This window comes from Trachemys scripta, chromosome 6, assembly GCF_013100865.1.
Source record: "Trachemys scripta elegans isolate TJP31775 chromosome 6, CAS_Tse_1.0, whole genome shotgun sequence".
Lineage (NCBI taxonomy): Eukaryota > Metazoa > Chordata > Testudines > Emydidae > Trachemys > Trachemys scripta.
Genome location: NC_048303.1, coordinates 14,155,277 through 14,171,259, shown reverse-complemented (window position 1 = coordinate 14,171,259; position 15,983 = coordinate 14,155,277). Strand labels below are relative to the sequence as shown.

General features: G+C 44.5%; 1 protein-coding gene across 1 annotated transcript in view; it reads right to left on the bottom strand.

Annotated features, from left to right (window-relative positions):
- The window catches only part of MAPK4 (mitogen-activated protein kinase 4), a 149,031-nt gene that overhangs the window by 52,671 nt on the left and 80,377 nt on the right, over positions 1 to 15,983 (bottom strand). The window lies entirely within an intron of this gene.

Sequence of the window (15,983 nt, the reverse complement as noted above, 5' to 3'; positions counted from 1 at the left end):
CTTTGTATAGCGCCTCTGGAACTCACAGGGAAACCCTGGCAGTTCCACTATAGTGGTAGAATTCAATATTTTTTTTTTTATAATGTCGACTGAGAATATCAAAGTTTATTTTTAAGCATTTTTTTTAATTTTTATTGATTTAAATTTTCACAGTTGTGGGCAATTGGGAGGGGTTCAGACAATAATTATTTAATGATGGTAGACATTGAGATTCACAAAGATGAAGCTTTATAATGATTTAAATATACTTATATCCAACTCTGGTAAGTTCTCAAGCAGCATTTTCCCTACTTTGCCTATCTGTACACTTCAATTTTTATCGATGGAAGTATTTTTTGTCAGCTTGTGTATATGGTGAAACTGATGTTTACTGACATTTACTGATAAAAAAATTATCCTTCCAAGCATACTTATAGTCCAGGCCTTGCACACCTGGAGTAGAGAAGAAGCAGGATTTCTCTTTGAAGGCCTATTACTCCAAGCACAGCATTAACCACAAAGCCAGGGGGCATGGACCAGCGCTAACGCCGCACTCCCCGTCAGTATCCGGCCTGGGCCGGGAAAGCTAACGATCCAACCAGTGGACCAAATTTGGTGATGTATCCTAGTCACGTGCCACTGGAGTCATGTTGTGCATACGCTAAGAAGAAGAAGACCACAAAGCCAACTCCAGCTTGCGAGATGAATGGGTCAATGAATAAATAAATACGCCAGAAATATTCTCCCTCCCTTTCATAATCTTAAACGGACACAGAACAAGCATTATAAATCCTGTTCCCACCACCACACCCAAGTCATTTCTAGAAATTTGGCAGCATTCTGGGGTTGCTGGCTAAAGTGCCAATAGATTCAAAGAGAGAAGAGGGCAGAGTGGCCAAGGGAGCGGTGGGACTGAGCCACCCAATCTGGGTCTGGAGTTCAACAGGTGCAGAACTTTTGCGATGGCCCATTACAATGGTTTTGGTTCCAACCCACATCTAGCTAATGGTAAAAACTCCTTACAATGATTTCATAGCTTATGTCTAAGGATTCTCCCGGCATCTAGAGATACCTTGGGTTATTCAGTGTAGGACGATGATCATTCCTGCATTGTTCAAAGAAGCTTTCCTCTTTAAAGGACAGTACTGATGATGATAAGCAGCATTCAACATAACCTACTCTCTCCCTGACAAGAAAAGTGAGACAAGGCAGAAGGGAGCCTGCAAATTTGGGTATTCCTTTATACCTAGGCAAAGTGCATATAAGACGCAACTATTGGTCTGAGCCTGCACAGGTGTCAATGAGTACCCAGCATGCAAGGGAATGGAGTCTTTATCATCTTCTCTCCCCTGGTCTAGAGAGACACTTTCCATTTACTGGTGAGTCTCATCTTACGCGCATTTAACATGTGCGAATTCAGCTTTGCACAGTCGGCAAAAACAAAAACAACAAAAAAAAATGACAAAAGTAACAATTTAAATACTGTAGCTGTAGTGCGGGCGATTCTGCCCACCATTACACTCAATGTAATTTTGACTATACACGATTTTCGCTTTACGCGCTGACAGCGGAACGTAACCCCAGCGTAAGGTGAGACTCACCTGTACTTACCAGGCCCTGGTGAGAAATAGTTACTATACTGGTATGCTTTTAAGTAGCGCTTTCCCTGAAACTACACTTCTTGCTTCAGTTAATTAGAACCTGGTGAAACAGAAATTCGACTCAGAGGAGGTCCCCACAGTTGCTTTAGACCCCCATCCTGCATTCCTTACAAAGAAAAAAGTCTATGGACCTGAGGAAGGAGAGCAAGATCAGGCCCTGAGATGTCACTGAGCTCATCAACTGTGCAGGAGAAACAGAAATATGCGGGACTAACCACAAGTTCTGGCAGGTACCGAATCATAGATGTTGCTGAAGGAAATGAATTACGGGACCAACTCACCCATCCCCTGCCAACGCAGAATTGTTCACTATGGGAGAGATTTTCAAAGGCACAAAGGGCAGTTATTACCCAGCTCTCATTGACATTCCTCACCGAAAGTCAGTGGGATTTAGGCACGCAGCTGGCCTTTGCAAATCTCCTATAGTAGTACATGTCCAGTCTACAATTTATGCCCTAGCTGATGGGACTGCCCTTGCCAGACATCAATGCAGCTCGATAGATCTCTCACTGTCAGGGTTTTCTTCCCCTTGATATTCAGCCGATGTTTTCCCATTATTAATTTCATCCAATTACTTTTAATTAAACCCCAGTGTACTACCTCAAATATTACCTCTGCAACTTCAACGATTACATACTTCAAATATTCATAGGCTATTGTGTCCTCCACTGCAGATGGCATTTAACCAAGCCATACAGTTTTAAAAGAAAAAACTTTCCTCATCAGTCAATTGCCTCAGTTCCCAATCATTTTTGTTGCTCTTCTCTGAAATGAGCTCTTAAATCTGAATTGCTTTTCTCTGAATACAGCTTGTCTATATCTTTCTGGTCCCCAAAACTGAATACAGATTCCAGATATGGTCTTTTTCATTAAGACATATTTATTTTTTATGCAAAGTCCACACATTTTCTGTTAATTATTTGGTATCTCAATTTTTTAAAAATATATTTTGCTTTTTTAAAAAGTAATTCCACTTAACTACTACTAACTTGCTACCTGACCAAGTGTGTTAATTTTGAGGCCTAACAAACTTGACATTGCCCCTTTAAATCCTGAAAATTGGTATTTCTAAAGGAAGAGCCATACCAGGTCATTTTACAAGCATCAGTGGAGATGTCAAAACAAAGACAATTTCAGCTGGGAAAGAGCCTTCACACACCAACTCATGGAGTTAAAAGTTTAAAGTTTTAATTCAACCCGTCATAAAATATTAAAAGAAATAAAATAAAGAAAAGAGGAGAGAAGGGAAGAATCTAATGTTTTTGCAGCAACTTGCCAGCTTTTTGGGTCTTTGGATTCATCTTTTTGGATCTTTGCCTGAAATTCACCTCTGCATGCATGTGCACTTTCCACTGACTTCAAGCCATTGGGCTTGGCTTGTAGTGGTTCTGAGCAACTCCAGCCCCTACTGATTTTATCTGGAATTGTAGGGCCAGATATTCAAATGAGCTCAGGGCGAGATGATCAAGTGCTCAGCTCTTATGATTGGGAACAGATTTCCCACAGTGCTTGGTACCCAGCAGCCCCCAGGAGGACACTTATGACCTGACTTTGGAAAGAGTTGAGGCCCCAACAGGTTGAGCTCTTTTGGAAGACCCAGCCATTTATTTAAAAAAGAAGAACAGGAGTACTTGTGGCACCTTAGAGACTAACAAATTTATTTTCACAAGGTTGATTTAAGTACCCTAATGGGAGCTGAACTCTGGTTAAAATCTGGCCCTGGTTGTGGGTGCTAAACTCTTCTGAAAATTTGAGCCTTAGATATTCTTGTGTTAGAGTAAATCAGTCTTTAAGGTTAAGCAACTGATGTAGCATGACAGGGAGGGAGTGTGATATAATGGATGCAGATAGGAGTCAAGACCCTTGGGTTCTTCCCCAACTCTGCTCTGTGATTTTTAGTAGAAATTGGCCTGAACTGTAAAATTCAAATCCAGATTTTGAATCCATGGGCAACGGGACGGTGGGGTTGAGAGCTGTTTGTTTCTGTTCATTATAGAAAAAGTGCCCTGACTCTGAAATCCAGATCCATGTTCAGATTTCAGACGCTCCCCGTCCCCGAAGTCTGGGGGGTGTCTGGATCCTGGATTTTGATTGTGACCCATCTGTAGCATTTCAGAGTGATCTGAAGGTGAGGGAGGCTGCTTGATAAATGTCAATTGGGCGGCAGCTCCAAATACAAAGGCAGCCTGCAAGAAAGCACAGAATCAGGAATGAATAAGGGAAACAAAGAAATGTTAAGGAGACTTGAGCAGAGTGCTGAGTGCAGGAGGGATGTAGGAAGCAATGAGATCAGAGATGTAGGAGTGGTACTGTGGAGTGCTCTGAAGATGAGAAGCTTGAACTGAATGGCAATACAGAAATAGAGCTGGTAATTTAAGAAAGGGAAAAAGTGATCTTGGCTGTGTTTTCGATAGATGGAAAAGGCTTGGCATAGTGGGGGAGGATGAATTTGATGTTTTTAGTGGGAGGAGCAGCAGGAGGATTTAGTGACTACTGGGATATGAGACAGAAGGAGCTCAGATGACCAGACTGAAGAGGTAGTATCAGTGAGAGCAGTGGGAAGGGAGAGGGGCTGGGATCAAGATGATGAACTCAGAGTTAATTATTCACCATTACTAGATTTGATATTCTCTGTCCAACAGAAGCATTTGCAAATGTCTCAACATCCAGGGGGGAAATTTAGTAACTTGATCAGAGATGGGCCTGAGATTTAAAACTCCAGATCTGAACAGCCTCAGAATTTGGAGATCTGAATTCTGCAGCCTGTGCTCATCTCCGTGGTTAATTGAAACATCTAATTATCTGATGCAGTGAGTACCTTTTAAAAGGTTCAGAAGGATACCTCGGTGATAAGCACTGTACAAATGCTTAGAGAGAGACAGAGATGCATTTCTTTGTCACTGATCAATCTCAATGATGAAAGTGGCCAGCTTTTTCCACCAGCATCTTCCAGTAGTGGAGAGCGCTCCCTTTCCATATATAATTATCCTAATTAATGCCTGCTTGCTGTAATTCATATAAACAAGATACACTGCCAGGAAAAGACTATTATTAAGCCTGATTTTTTAAAGACTGTATTTACAGCCTCAGTCACAATATGCAGTAGCTATTATCTGCCATTTTGTTACTCAGCTGGAGGGCTACAAGGGAGGGAGGGGTTGGACCGGAGACACATTTGGTCGGAACAGCTGCAGTATTTTATGGTAAGTGATTGATATACAATCTGCAAGTTCTCAGATCCTAGACATCAATCTAAGCACATTCCAGTGATGACAAATCACCAAAAAACAAGCACTAAAAGGTGATTTCTTGTCATGGAGTCCTGCAAGTGAAATGTTCTTTAAGGGAAACAATTCTGCACTAGGCTCTAAGGGGTTGGACCTGCCAGATCTTTTATAACAATTCACTGGCTACAGATATAGCAGCTGGGAGGTGGGTTGCATTTATTATTATTATATATTACAGTAGAGCCTAATGGACCCAACCAACATGGGCACATAGTATGAGACAGTCTTTGTCCCAAAGAGCTTACAGTTTAAATGGACAAGACCAACAAAGGATGGGAAGTGAAACGGGCACAAAGCATTGAAGTCACTTGTCTAAGGGCCACCCAGAAGGTCAGAGGCAAAACTGGGACTAGAACAAAAGGTTTTCTCCAGCCTAGTCTAGGGGGCCTATCCACTGGACCACAGACTCTCTTCATGTCAGATGGTGCTGTGCCTGCCACTTGCATCCTGGTCCTTGTAGCAATTCAGACTAACCAGGAATGCTCAAGGAACATTGCTGCTTCATTCAATATTTTCACAGGGAGTGACCCTTAGAAATGGGACAGAGCACTAAAAGAACGGAGGCTGTGAATGTTGTCGTTGATGACAACACTACTCAGCCTCAGATTAGACATAGCAACCATGAAACACACCCACTAGTGCTACGCAACTGCCTGCAGGAGGGATGGAGGTAAGGTGCAGATGGGAATTCCCCCGGCATATGGAAAATGTTACCTAGTGTAAGCAGGAAAGTTATATTGCTATGACTAGCTTTAAGCTTACGATCCTCTCCTCTGATTGTCAAATACAGCCCTCCCCCATCACCTGGCTGTACAAATAACTAACATATTCCAGAGTGTCTCTGTACTGGAAGCTCATAACACAACAGTTAATCTATAGCACACAGGCCTCTGTTCTTATGCCTGACCCTGTCCTAGATTCACAGATTATGAAGCCAGAAGGGACTACTGTGATGATCTAGTCTGACCTCCTGTATAACACAGGCCATAGCATTTCCCTGAATTAATTCCTGTTTACACAAGAGCACCTCTTTTAGGAATCCTAACTGGATTGAATTTTATGTGCCCTGTTTTCCTGTTACAGAGCAGGGTGTTTTTATTCAACACCGCAATCTCTTGACAGTAGGAGGGAATCAGAAGGTGTTAACGTGATGGCATTTTCCAAAGGTGTATCCCACGAGGAGGCACTGACCCCCGGCATCTCTCTTTCCGTCAGCACTGGCTGATATTAATCCAACACACAACTGCTTGGGAATAACAGTAATTCTGCTACAGAAGTGGTTAGACAACTATCATTATCTTGTACTCTGACAGGAAGATGATATTCTTTAAGTCAGTTACTTTACGTATTCATGCAGCACAGTGTTATTTGGAATACATTTCTTTAAAAGTTACCCTTCCTTAGGAAAGGCATTTGCTTTGTACATGTCTGGCCAAGACACCTATTTCTAAAGGTAGGAGCCTCTTGTTGGACTGGGAGGTGGTAGTGTGCAATGACTGAACCAAGGGATTGGTAGTGTGCATTCTTGGCTTCTATTCCCTCTTCTGCCAATAATGTGCTATCTGAGGAAGGGGCTGTACGACAGCGTACAGACTGGCCAGCTGGGGAAGGAAAAAGAAGAGTCCCAACTACCGGTCACTGCATATCCCCTTCTTCTGGGCTTGTTTTATTTCAAAACCAAGACTCAAAACCAGAACAAATCAACTCAAACCACTGGGTAAATAACCACCCAAGGTCTTTCCAGGTACAGCCAGCAGGAGAGGAGAAGGCATAGCCTTCCTCTGCAATACACATTTCCCCTTTTCCTTTTATAACCCCACCCAGATCAGACATGTGATAGGCTGGAATGGAGTAATCCAGTAATGCTGGAGTGCATTTACACCTTGCCACAGGGATAAATTCAGCAGCTGCAAAGAAAGAGACCAACTCTCATGCTCAGAAGGACCCAGTTAAAGAGCAACAAACAACATCCTACTTTACCGACCTACTGCACAATTAACTAGTAATTGTACCAGAAACTAGTTGGGGGTATTTTCTTGTCAGCATCAGCAGACGTGATATTTTGCTCTCAGTTTGATCACAGAAATCTGTGATCGTATGGAGAAGAACTGCATGTCTTGGCAGGTCAGATAATGGAAGGATAAATATGGAAGGAAACAGCAGGACCTAGCAGCACAACAGCTAGAACGAGGAGCATGTGCTGTAGGGTTTGCATTATCCCAGCAGCACAGATAACGAAGTTTTGCAGCATGGTAGCGTCTATTCCTGATAGAGAATGTTCATGAAACTTCAACCAGGCTTCACTAATACCGCAAAGTCACAGACTGAGGCCAGGAGGCATTAAGCATCCCTAGCTTCCATTGAAATCAGTTAGTATTAGACCCTTGATTCAGCAAGTTCTTAACTCTCTTGTGTTTCTGTTACTCTGGGGGAAGCCTTAACTCTTCACACAAAGTAAGACCGGCACTAGGAAAGGAGGAATTTGATTGGTCACTGGAAGTTCTAAACCCTGCAACAATTGGGCAATATCATCAGGGCTCGGAACCTTGAGACCCTTAATGTCATAACTTGCGCAAGTGTGTTTCGATGCCATCCTCATTGCCAATGTAGAATCTCTCAAAGCTGGTTGGACCCAAGCAGTAACTCTTGGTTTCCCAGTGGCACATGTAGAAGGGATTCAGGTCCCCTACCCTCCAGCTCAGGCATGGCTTCTCAAGGTGTCTGTCCCCATCTCAAGTTGCATGTATAGGAGGAAACCATTTCCCTCCTTGGGGACAATTCCTTGATCTATCCACAGAGCCAAATACCTCTCTTTGCCCCCAGCTCCTTGTGGGTCAGGAACTGGGATCCCCTGTGACAATACATCAGTTTCCACAATAAGGAGGAGGCAGTGAGCTTGCCTTTCCAGCTACCGAGTCTGGCCGCCATGTGGCTGCACCTGAGCTAGTATGTTAACCTGCTGGGGCACATTGCAGCCCCATGCACCAGGATCCCTGACGGTTTGCCCACATGTGCCCTGTTCCCTGACACATAAGACACCTCAGATCTACATGATCTCTCTTTGGTGGGTCATTATAGAGCCTCCACTCCATCCAGACTGTGATTATCCACTTCCAGAGGGTGGGGTGCACTCATCTGTGTGTTCCTCCCCCCACTCCCTCTCTGAGAACATCCTCCTAAGGTGTCTGCCCTTGTGCCTTCACCTCTCGTGGAGTGGAATCACCCACTTCTCCCGCTCTTAGACCTGTCCCTGTGGATCAGACGTGCTCACCTTGCAATCCAACTAGGTTCAGCACCCATGGTTCTTCACAGATGAATACGTACAGCTCCTTCTCTCCTACAGCTTCCCATAGAAAACTCAGCAAGAGAGGCTGCCAGAAAACAGCAGTGCCTTGAAAGATGGGTGATCAGTAGCATAGATAAAACATGATATGAATGGAGGGCAGCATATAGGATTACTACCTTTTGGATGGCTTAACTGCCAAGATACTGCCATGCTGAATTAAGTATGTTTGCAGCAAAAATACAGCATGGGTTGTTTTAATAACTGAGGGTGGAATTGACTTCAGTACCTTAAATAGATTACTTTGTGGGATGCTGTAGCTGCCTGTGAATATATTGCTGCACAGAGGAGACTACAGTATATAACTCAGTAATTGCTTTAGAGAAAGTTCCACTTTTGGAGCTGGGTCACTCCTCCCATGCAAACCCAGGGTCTGTGAGAGTGGGAAAGGGAAACTGTAAAGTAGCCCTTATTAAGCTTCCCAGATTATTCCATCGGGAGGGGTTGGCTTTGTTCCCCCGCCCCCGATGAAACAAAGGGTTCAGGCATTAGAGCTCAGATCTCTCAGATCAGTTGAAGGACACAGCATTCTCCAGGTCAGACACTGCTTACCCTGCCTGGACCCTGGGGCTCCCCTCCCTGCACATTCACACTGCTCCCAAGCAGGCCCGGTGCCACTGGCGGGACATTTGCCCCACCAAATAATCTTAAAGGGGACCCAAATCCTGGTCAGAAAGATCAAAATTATAAATCACAGCAAAATACTAACACAGTAGCCAAATTTTACTTTTTTAAGCTCTTAAACTCCAAGATTTTCCAGGGTTCTGACTAGTTCCTGAACGCCTGGAAGGTTGTTTGTTTTTTAAAACAGCAACATCCAGAGACCCCAAAATACCCACTTGTCCCCACAATAATGATACCCTACCACCAGCCCTGCTCCCAAGGACTATCCATCTGCCACCATTTGGGGACCTTCCAGCCTATAAAGTCAGGGAAGATTCAAACCACAGAAGGTTTTCCCAGAAAAGTTGGCAAACGTTCAGGTTCTTGTCGTTGGGCTCAGCTCTAGGAAGGAAGGTCTGTGTGATATACTCTTCCTACCAGCTCTTCAGTCCTGCCCCCAGAACACCCCATTCCTGTATACATATCTAACACAACACAATGAGCTCCCCAGGGATAGGGCAGATGGTGCTACAGAGGCAGTTGTGAACAGGGGTGAAAGTAACTTAAAGGACTTACCAGTACGCTGGAGTCCTGAGCAGGGGTGAGGCCTCAACCAGAAGGGGTGGGGCCTTTAGAGCCCTGGACCCTTTAAATCCAGATTTAAAGGGCCGCAGGCTCTGGCTGTGGTAGTGGCGGCTGGGTGGCCCAGGGCCTTTAAATCACTGACGGAGCTACCAGCTGCAGAGGTGGCTGGGAACCCCGGGGTTCGGGGGCCATTTAAAGGGCCCGGGGCTCCGGCTGCCGCTACCGCCCTGGGCCCTTTAATCTCCGCTGGCTCTGGCAGCAGGGCTTGGGTGACAATTTAAAGGGTGTGAGGTGCTAGCGGCAGCCAGACCCCCGGGCCCTTTAAATCGCCACCTGAGCCCCACTGCCAGAGCCCCGGGGTAGCAGCAGCAGCTGGGGGTTCTGGCAGTGATTTACAGGGCTGGGGCTCCCAGCCGCCGCTACCGCTGCGGAGCCCCAGGGCCTTTAAGCCAGAACCCTGGGAGTCCCAGCCACCTCCACTACCCGGGGGCTCCGGCAGCGGGGCTCTGCGGCAATTTAAAGGGCCCAGGGCTCCAGCTGCTGCTGGGAGCCCCAAACCCTTTAAATTCCACCTGGAGAAGCTGGTCCGGTACAGCATACCAGCTCTTGCCGGTACATCATACCACATTTTCTGCCAATGTATGGTGAGAACCATGTATAGATTCTAAGGGGAAGAGTTGGCTTTGAAACTCTGCCCACTCCCCATCCTCCCTTGCTTTCTGCTTCTAAGGCTTTTTCTGTACAGGGACATTTTCTTGCTCTAAGCTAAGCTAAACAGATATAGTTACAATAGTTTAACCATTGTGTGGACACTCTGGTAGAAGAGTGTCCCTACATGGGACTAAATGGGTATAAATATATCTGTATAACCAGGATAGCTTCCCAGGTAAGCAGGGCCTAAAATATCCAAGTCCAACTCCTGAGCTCTTTCCTAGTCCCTGAACCTGCCTCCCTTGTAACAATGTGTTAGTACCTCATGCCCCGAGCAGTGTCTTCGATCTGGTGGAGTAAGGCGCTTACTCAACAGGAGTAAAGGTGACAGACTCTGCCCGACCTCCAATTTAAACCGTCCTGACTTCGGCAATATCCCCAGTGATGTAAATAAGAGGTTGCTCTGAGTAAGGACTTCTGGGTGTGGCCCCTGCTGGCCATGGCATAATACTTGCCCTTTGTCCTCCTAAGTAATATTTAATGGCCGTACAGTTCTATTCTATTACTATGAGTGGTTAACTCTACTCCACCGGCTGGAACAGAAAGGGCATTTGACCTTCAACCTTTCAGCCTTGATCACAGCACAGACTATGCCGGTTTGAACTAGGTTCTCCTGGTTTAATTCAACCTTAAGCTAATTATAAGAGGACAGATAATTTGGGTATGTACAGCACAGTACAATAGAAATCTGTGCATTGAGGATAGGTTCCGTTCATACAGCCAGTCTCCTACCTCGCTAACCTATAAACCCTACAGAACAGGATTTCTCATGAAACCTTTTTAATGCCAGATTTGTGTAGTTCACCTTTGTGCTGTTATCTGAGTCTCCCAATAGGGAATGTACAGTATTTGCATTATAATGCACTATGCAAGGTGCCAAGGAGTGGGAGGCTTTATAAAGTATTTGGTCCTTGACCTCAATGAAAGAAGATAATTGCATCTCAAAGGTTTGCTCCTGGTTACGTAAGAAGGAATAAGTATAATCCAGATAGATGTGGTAGGTTAAAAATAATGGTTTTTAAACAGGTTGCTCATGTTCAGTGAGCTCCATTCTAATCTTTGCTGCTTTCTCCCTTATAAAGGTACAGCGTCAGGCATCACTCCCCCCTTTTGGGGCATTCTGAAGTTAGACAATAACATTTCTTTCCCTCTCAGTTTTACCCTCAATAGAGCAGGCAACGTTTTTTCCACCATATGTTTCTAATAGAGATTGAAATTACCGTGGCTTTTTGAAAGAGGGATCCAAACTGAAATACAAGATCTGAACACCCACCTCCCGCAACACCCCGAAGGTATTTAAAATTCAAATCCTGATCTGCAGCCACATTTAGTGCCTTGAACCCTTTTTCACTTGTTTCCTTTTGCACCGACAGCTCTGATCATACAGGCATACTTAATCATGCCTTAGCATGGGGGGACCCCTTTCAAAGCTACGTGTCTATGAAACTACCCTTTCAGCTCAGCTCTGTGTAAAATATTACTTGACAAACCCTCACTGCAGAGCCAACAGGAGTGCACGATGGGGTGAAATCCTAGCCCCATTTAAGTCAATGGCAAAACTCCCACTGACGTCAGGAGTGCACAGATAGGCCCTGTATAAACAGCAGCCTTTGCATCTTTTGCAATATTTTTTAATTTCTCAATGGCAGAAGGATGGAGTTTTGATAAGTATCTACAAAGCCAGAGGCCAGGCTCTGCTACCTTAGACAGGCTGATTCTGCTACCCTTGGGTTCAGTGACAGCAGACTTCATGAGTAGCCCCGCTGATTTCAGTGGGATGACTCACAGAGTGAAGTGTCACTCAGTGGGTTCAATCAGAAGTCATAACCCATCCCAGGCCTGCTCATGGATCAGCACAGCTATACGATGCCCCTTATTTGCATTACTTACTTCCTGAATTGAAAGGTGCCCATCCAGCCTGACGGGAATGAAAATGGCAGAACCTATCCGTGGTGGGAGAGACATAAGAAGCCATTACTGTGTAAGCTGAACAGACTAGACAGGACACATTGCCTTCATGGGAGAGAGGCAGTGTGGACAAGTGAAGGGAGGTTTAGACAACGACTCAGAAAATCTGTTCCTGGTTCTGCCACTGGTTTGCTGGGTGACCACGGTCAAGACGCATCTCTGAGCCTCAATTTCCCCACCTGTAAAATGGGGATAATGATACTGATCTTCTTCGTAAAGCACTTTGCGATCTAGAGATAAAATCCACTCCATAAGAGCGACATGTCATTACTATTGGCTTCATTCTATGGCAAATCACAATCCTCCACAGCACAAGAAATAATCTCCCTAGTGACAGTTCTCTGATGCATTAAGTCCTAGCTCTGCCTTAAACATCACGCTTTTTCAAGTCCTATTGCTTCCTCATTGTCTTGCCCAAGCAGAGGTTTGCATCATGCAATGTCAGGAGGGATTTGCTTTTATTATTCATTGCTGAAGGCAAGGGATGTTAGATAAAACCCCATGGAAATCACCACCTGCATTCCCTCCTCCCCCACAGAACATATTTTACATTCCTCATTCTGTGCATCTCTCTCTTTCATCTGGATTAGTCAGGCAGTTACGATCAGCTCCTGCTGAGCAGTAAAAGCGTACAGCAAGGGCACAAAGTGCCATTTAACAAGGTACCACGGGCATAGTTCTCAGTAACAGGATATTCCCTTTGCACGAGCATTGCACTGCAATTTGCTGTGTTAAGACAAGTTGATCATTTATCCTGCTCTCAACAGTGGAGCTGTTTGAACTAGTCCAGTCTGGAAAAAAAAAAAAAAAAAAAAAAGACACCCCCCCAAAAAAACCCAACCAACCTTCAGTAGCAAACATGAACAGACTGAAAATACTGCAGCAACACAGCTTCCAGTCTAATCCTGGTTTAACTATATGAAGGTATCTCTGCCTAAGCTCCATTCAAAATACGTTTCTAGTAAGCATTAGATATTGTAAATCTGTGGCCACCTAGGACTTCATACTTGTCAATGTGCTGAACACCACAGTTCAGCTGAACTTCACAGTGACAGACAGATCGCTGAGCCTTTTGCTCCAACTGAGCTAAAGAAGACTCTCCATTAGCTATAAGTCGTATAAGGCCTATGACACACAGCTGAGCCATCCTAAGTCCTTCCAGTAGAGAGCAGTGGTGCACATACACACACTAATCATACCATTACAGAATGAATGGTGCGCATTGATCATGCTGCACAAGGTCAAAAGATAGGAGCTTGCTGGCTGGACCACACACTTGGTGGTGTTGTGTTTTATATAGCTGCAGCTTCTCCTGCTTAGAGAGTTATGTAAGAATCTTAAACTGTTATATGCCATTAATTGGGCACTTAAAATGCAAGTCAGGCACTATAATCTACTTGGTTGGATTTGTGATGTTTTCTGGAGTTTACATAGTGCTTGGTGAAGCCTTAAATGACAGATTTTCTGTTTCCTAATAGGCTAGAGTCTAAAGAGAACCCAGTATTCTTATTTAGATGTCTCGTCTCGGAAACAAGCAAGAGGAACTAATTAGTGGGACTGCCAGGCTAACCAGAGCAGAACCTACATACAACAAGAATCAAGATCTGACTGATTTTGTGATAAGGGGCAAACAGATTGGCAAATATGTATCTTTAGCTGAATATAAAATATATAATGAATGATGGATGGGATGTTTTTGACATAAGAAAAACTAAGGGAGATAGACCTAGTTTACTAACAGCATCAGAATATGCACCGTGCATTGGTCAGTGATTCAGATAAAGCAGAAAAGGGGCTGCATTTCAGAGTGGTTGATACATCAGTTTATAATGTATTCTACCCTTGTTCCACATACAAAAATCCCAGATGAGGTCAGCTAGACCAGTGGCTCTCAACCTTTCCAGACTACTGTACCCCTTTCAGGAGTCTGATTTGTCTTGGGTACCCCCAAAACTACTTGCTTACAAAATCAGACATAAAAATACAAGTGTCTCAGCACACTATTACTGAAAAATGGCTTATTTTCTCATATCATTATAAAATAAATCAATTGGAATATAAATATTGTACTTACATTTCAGTGTATAGTATAAACAAGTAATTGTCTATATGAAACTTTTAGTTTGTACTGACTTTACTAGTGCTTTTTATGTAGCCTGTTGTAAAACTAGAAAAATACCTGGCTGAGTTGATGTACCCCCTGGAAGGCCTCTGTGTACCCCAAGAACCACTGAGCTAGAGCACTGCATAATGACCAAGTGCAATATGTGTTTCTAGGGTTCAAAAAAGAATTGGATAAGTTCACGGAGGACAGGCCCATCAATGGCTATTAACCAGGATGGGCAGAGATGCAAAAACATGCTCTGAAGGGTCCCTAGCCTCTGTTTGGCAGAAGCTGGGAATGGGCGATGGTTCACTTGATGATTACCTGCTCTGATCAGTTCCTCTGAAGCACCTGGCATTGGCTACTGTCGGAAGACAGGATACTGGGCTAGATGGACCATTGGTCTGACCCAGTATGGCCAGGCTTATGTTCTTATCACCATTTCACCTCTAAAGACTAGGCTGAGTGCGCTAGAGAAATGTGTTTGGTGGTTTCAGCTAAGTCCTCGTGGATGCTCAATCCTTTCTGGCAAGATGGCACAGACTAGAAGAGCAGGGCTGTGGCAGGCCAAGAGTAACACAGAGGAAACCAAGGAGAGCACAGCCTGAGTCAGGCCTGCAGAATTTGACCTTAAAGAATGAAAAGTGATATAAATGCGCCCTGCTGACGAGAGAGCCGAGGCCTGGTTCTCCACTGTTTGCACCTTGCATAGCCACTTACACTAGGCAAAGTGGGGGTAAAATTCTATCACCCGTGAGCATGAATTAAAAAGTCAGATGTGGCCACACTTTTGCATAGGTGTGAAAGGTGAAAGCACCACACGACTATGAAATGTGTGTTATAGTCCCTGTCCCCAAAGTAGCTAGGCCACGTAGAATTTAACAGCCTGCTACTGCTAGCTGCTACCTCCTCCAGCTCACGTGTGCTTTGGTGCTGAAGTGCACAAGTTCAAACCTGGCTGATGAGCTGGTAAGGAACAGGAAGAGAGTGGAGAATGAGCTCCTTGGTATGCAGCCTGAAACACTCAGATCCATCCCCAGATTTCAAGTACTCCAAGAGTAGTTAGGTCTGGGGGATTAGTTTGGGCTCATGCTGTTCAAATTTCTCACTGTTCAAATTTCTGTTGAACAGCCACTAAATAGTGCATGAGAGAGAAGGTTCCATGGCATAGCTACAGCTATTCACCCTGGAACTGGAAGACAGAATTAGAACCTGACATAGGACCAACCTCAAAAAGTTTGAGCTGCTCCAATTACAACAGCAAAATTCATCAGGCAGCCCCTTCCCCTTTTCCCCACTCCCATCACTGCCCAGGGGGCTGTGGCTGCAAAAAAAGCCCCTGGTGGCTGCATACGACTACGGTGACTGCATTTGAGAAATGATACACTAGAGACGGATTGCTATGATTCTGCAGTGTGCCGGGGATTGAGGAAGTTCTATGCACTGACACCCAGAAATAGAGCATAATACTAACAGAAGGTGTTCTGGGCAGCTGCAACAGGTGCCCAGAATAGGAACAATAAGTAGTTTCCCCTTAGAAGAGGTGCTGTGGTCCTAGTGCTTGCAGTCACAAATATGTAGATACCAAGAGGCTGAAGAAGCAGCAATGGAAGAGTGGGCCTAAGATGCAGGTTCTCCTCTAACACCAGTGTTAAGTCAGGAATAACTCAAATGCAGTCTATAGAATTCTATGGATGCAAAACTAGTGTAATCAAAGTCAGAATCAGATCCACTGCCCAGAA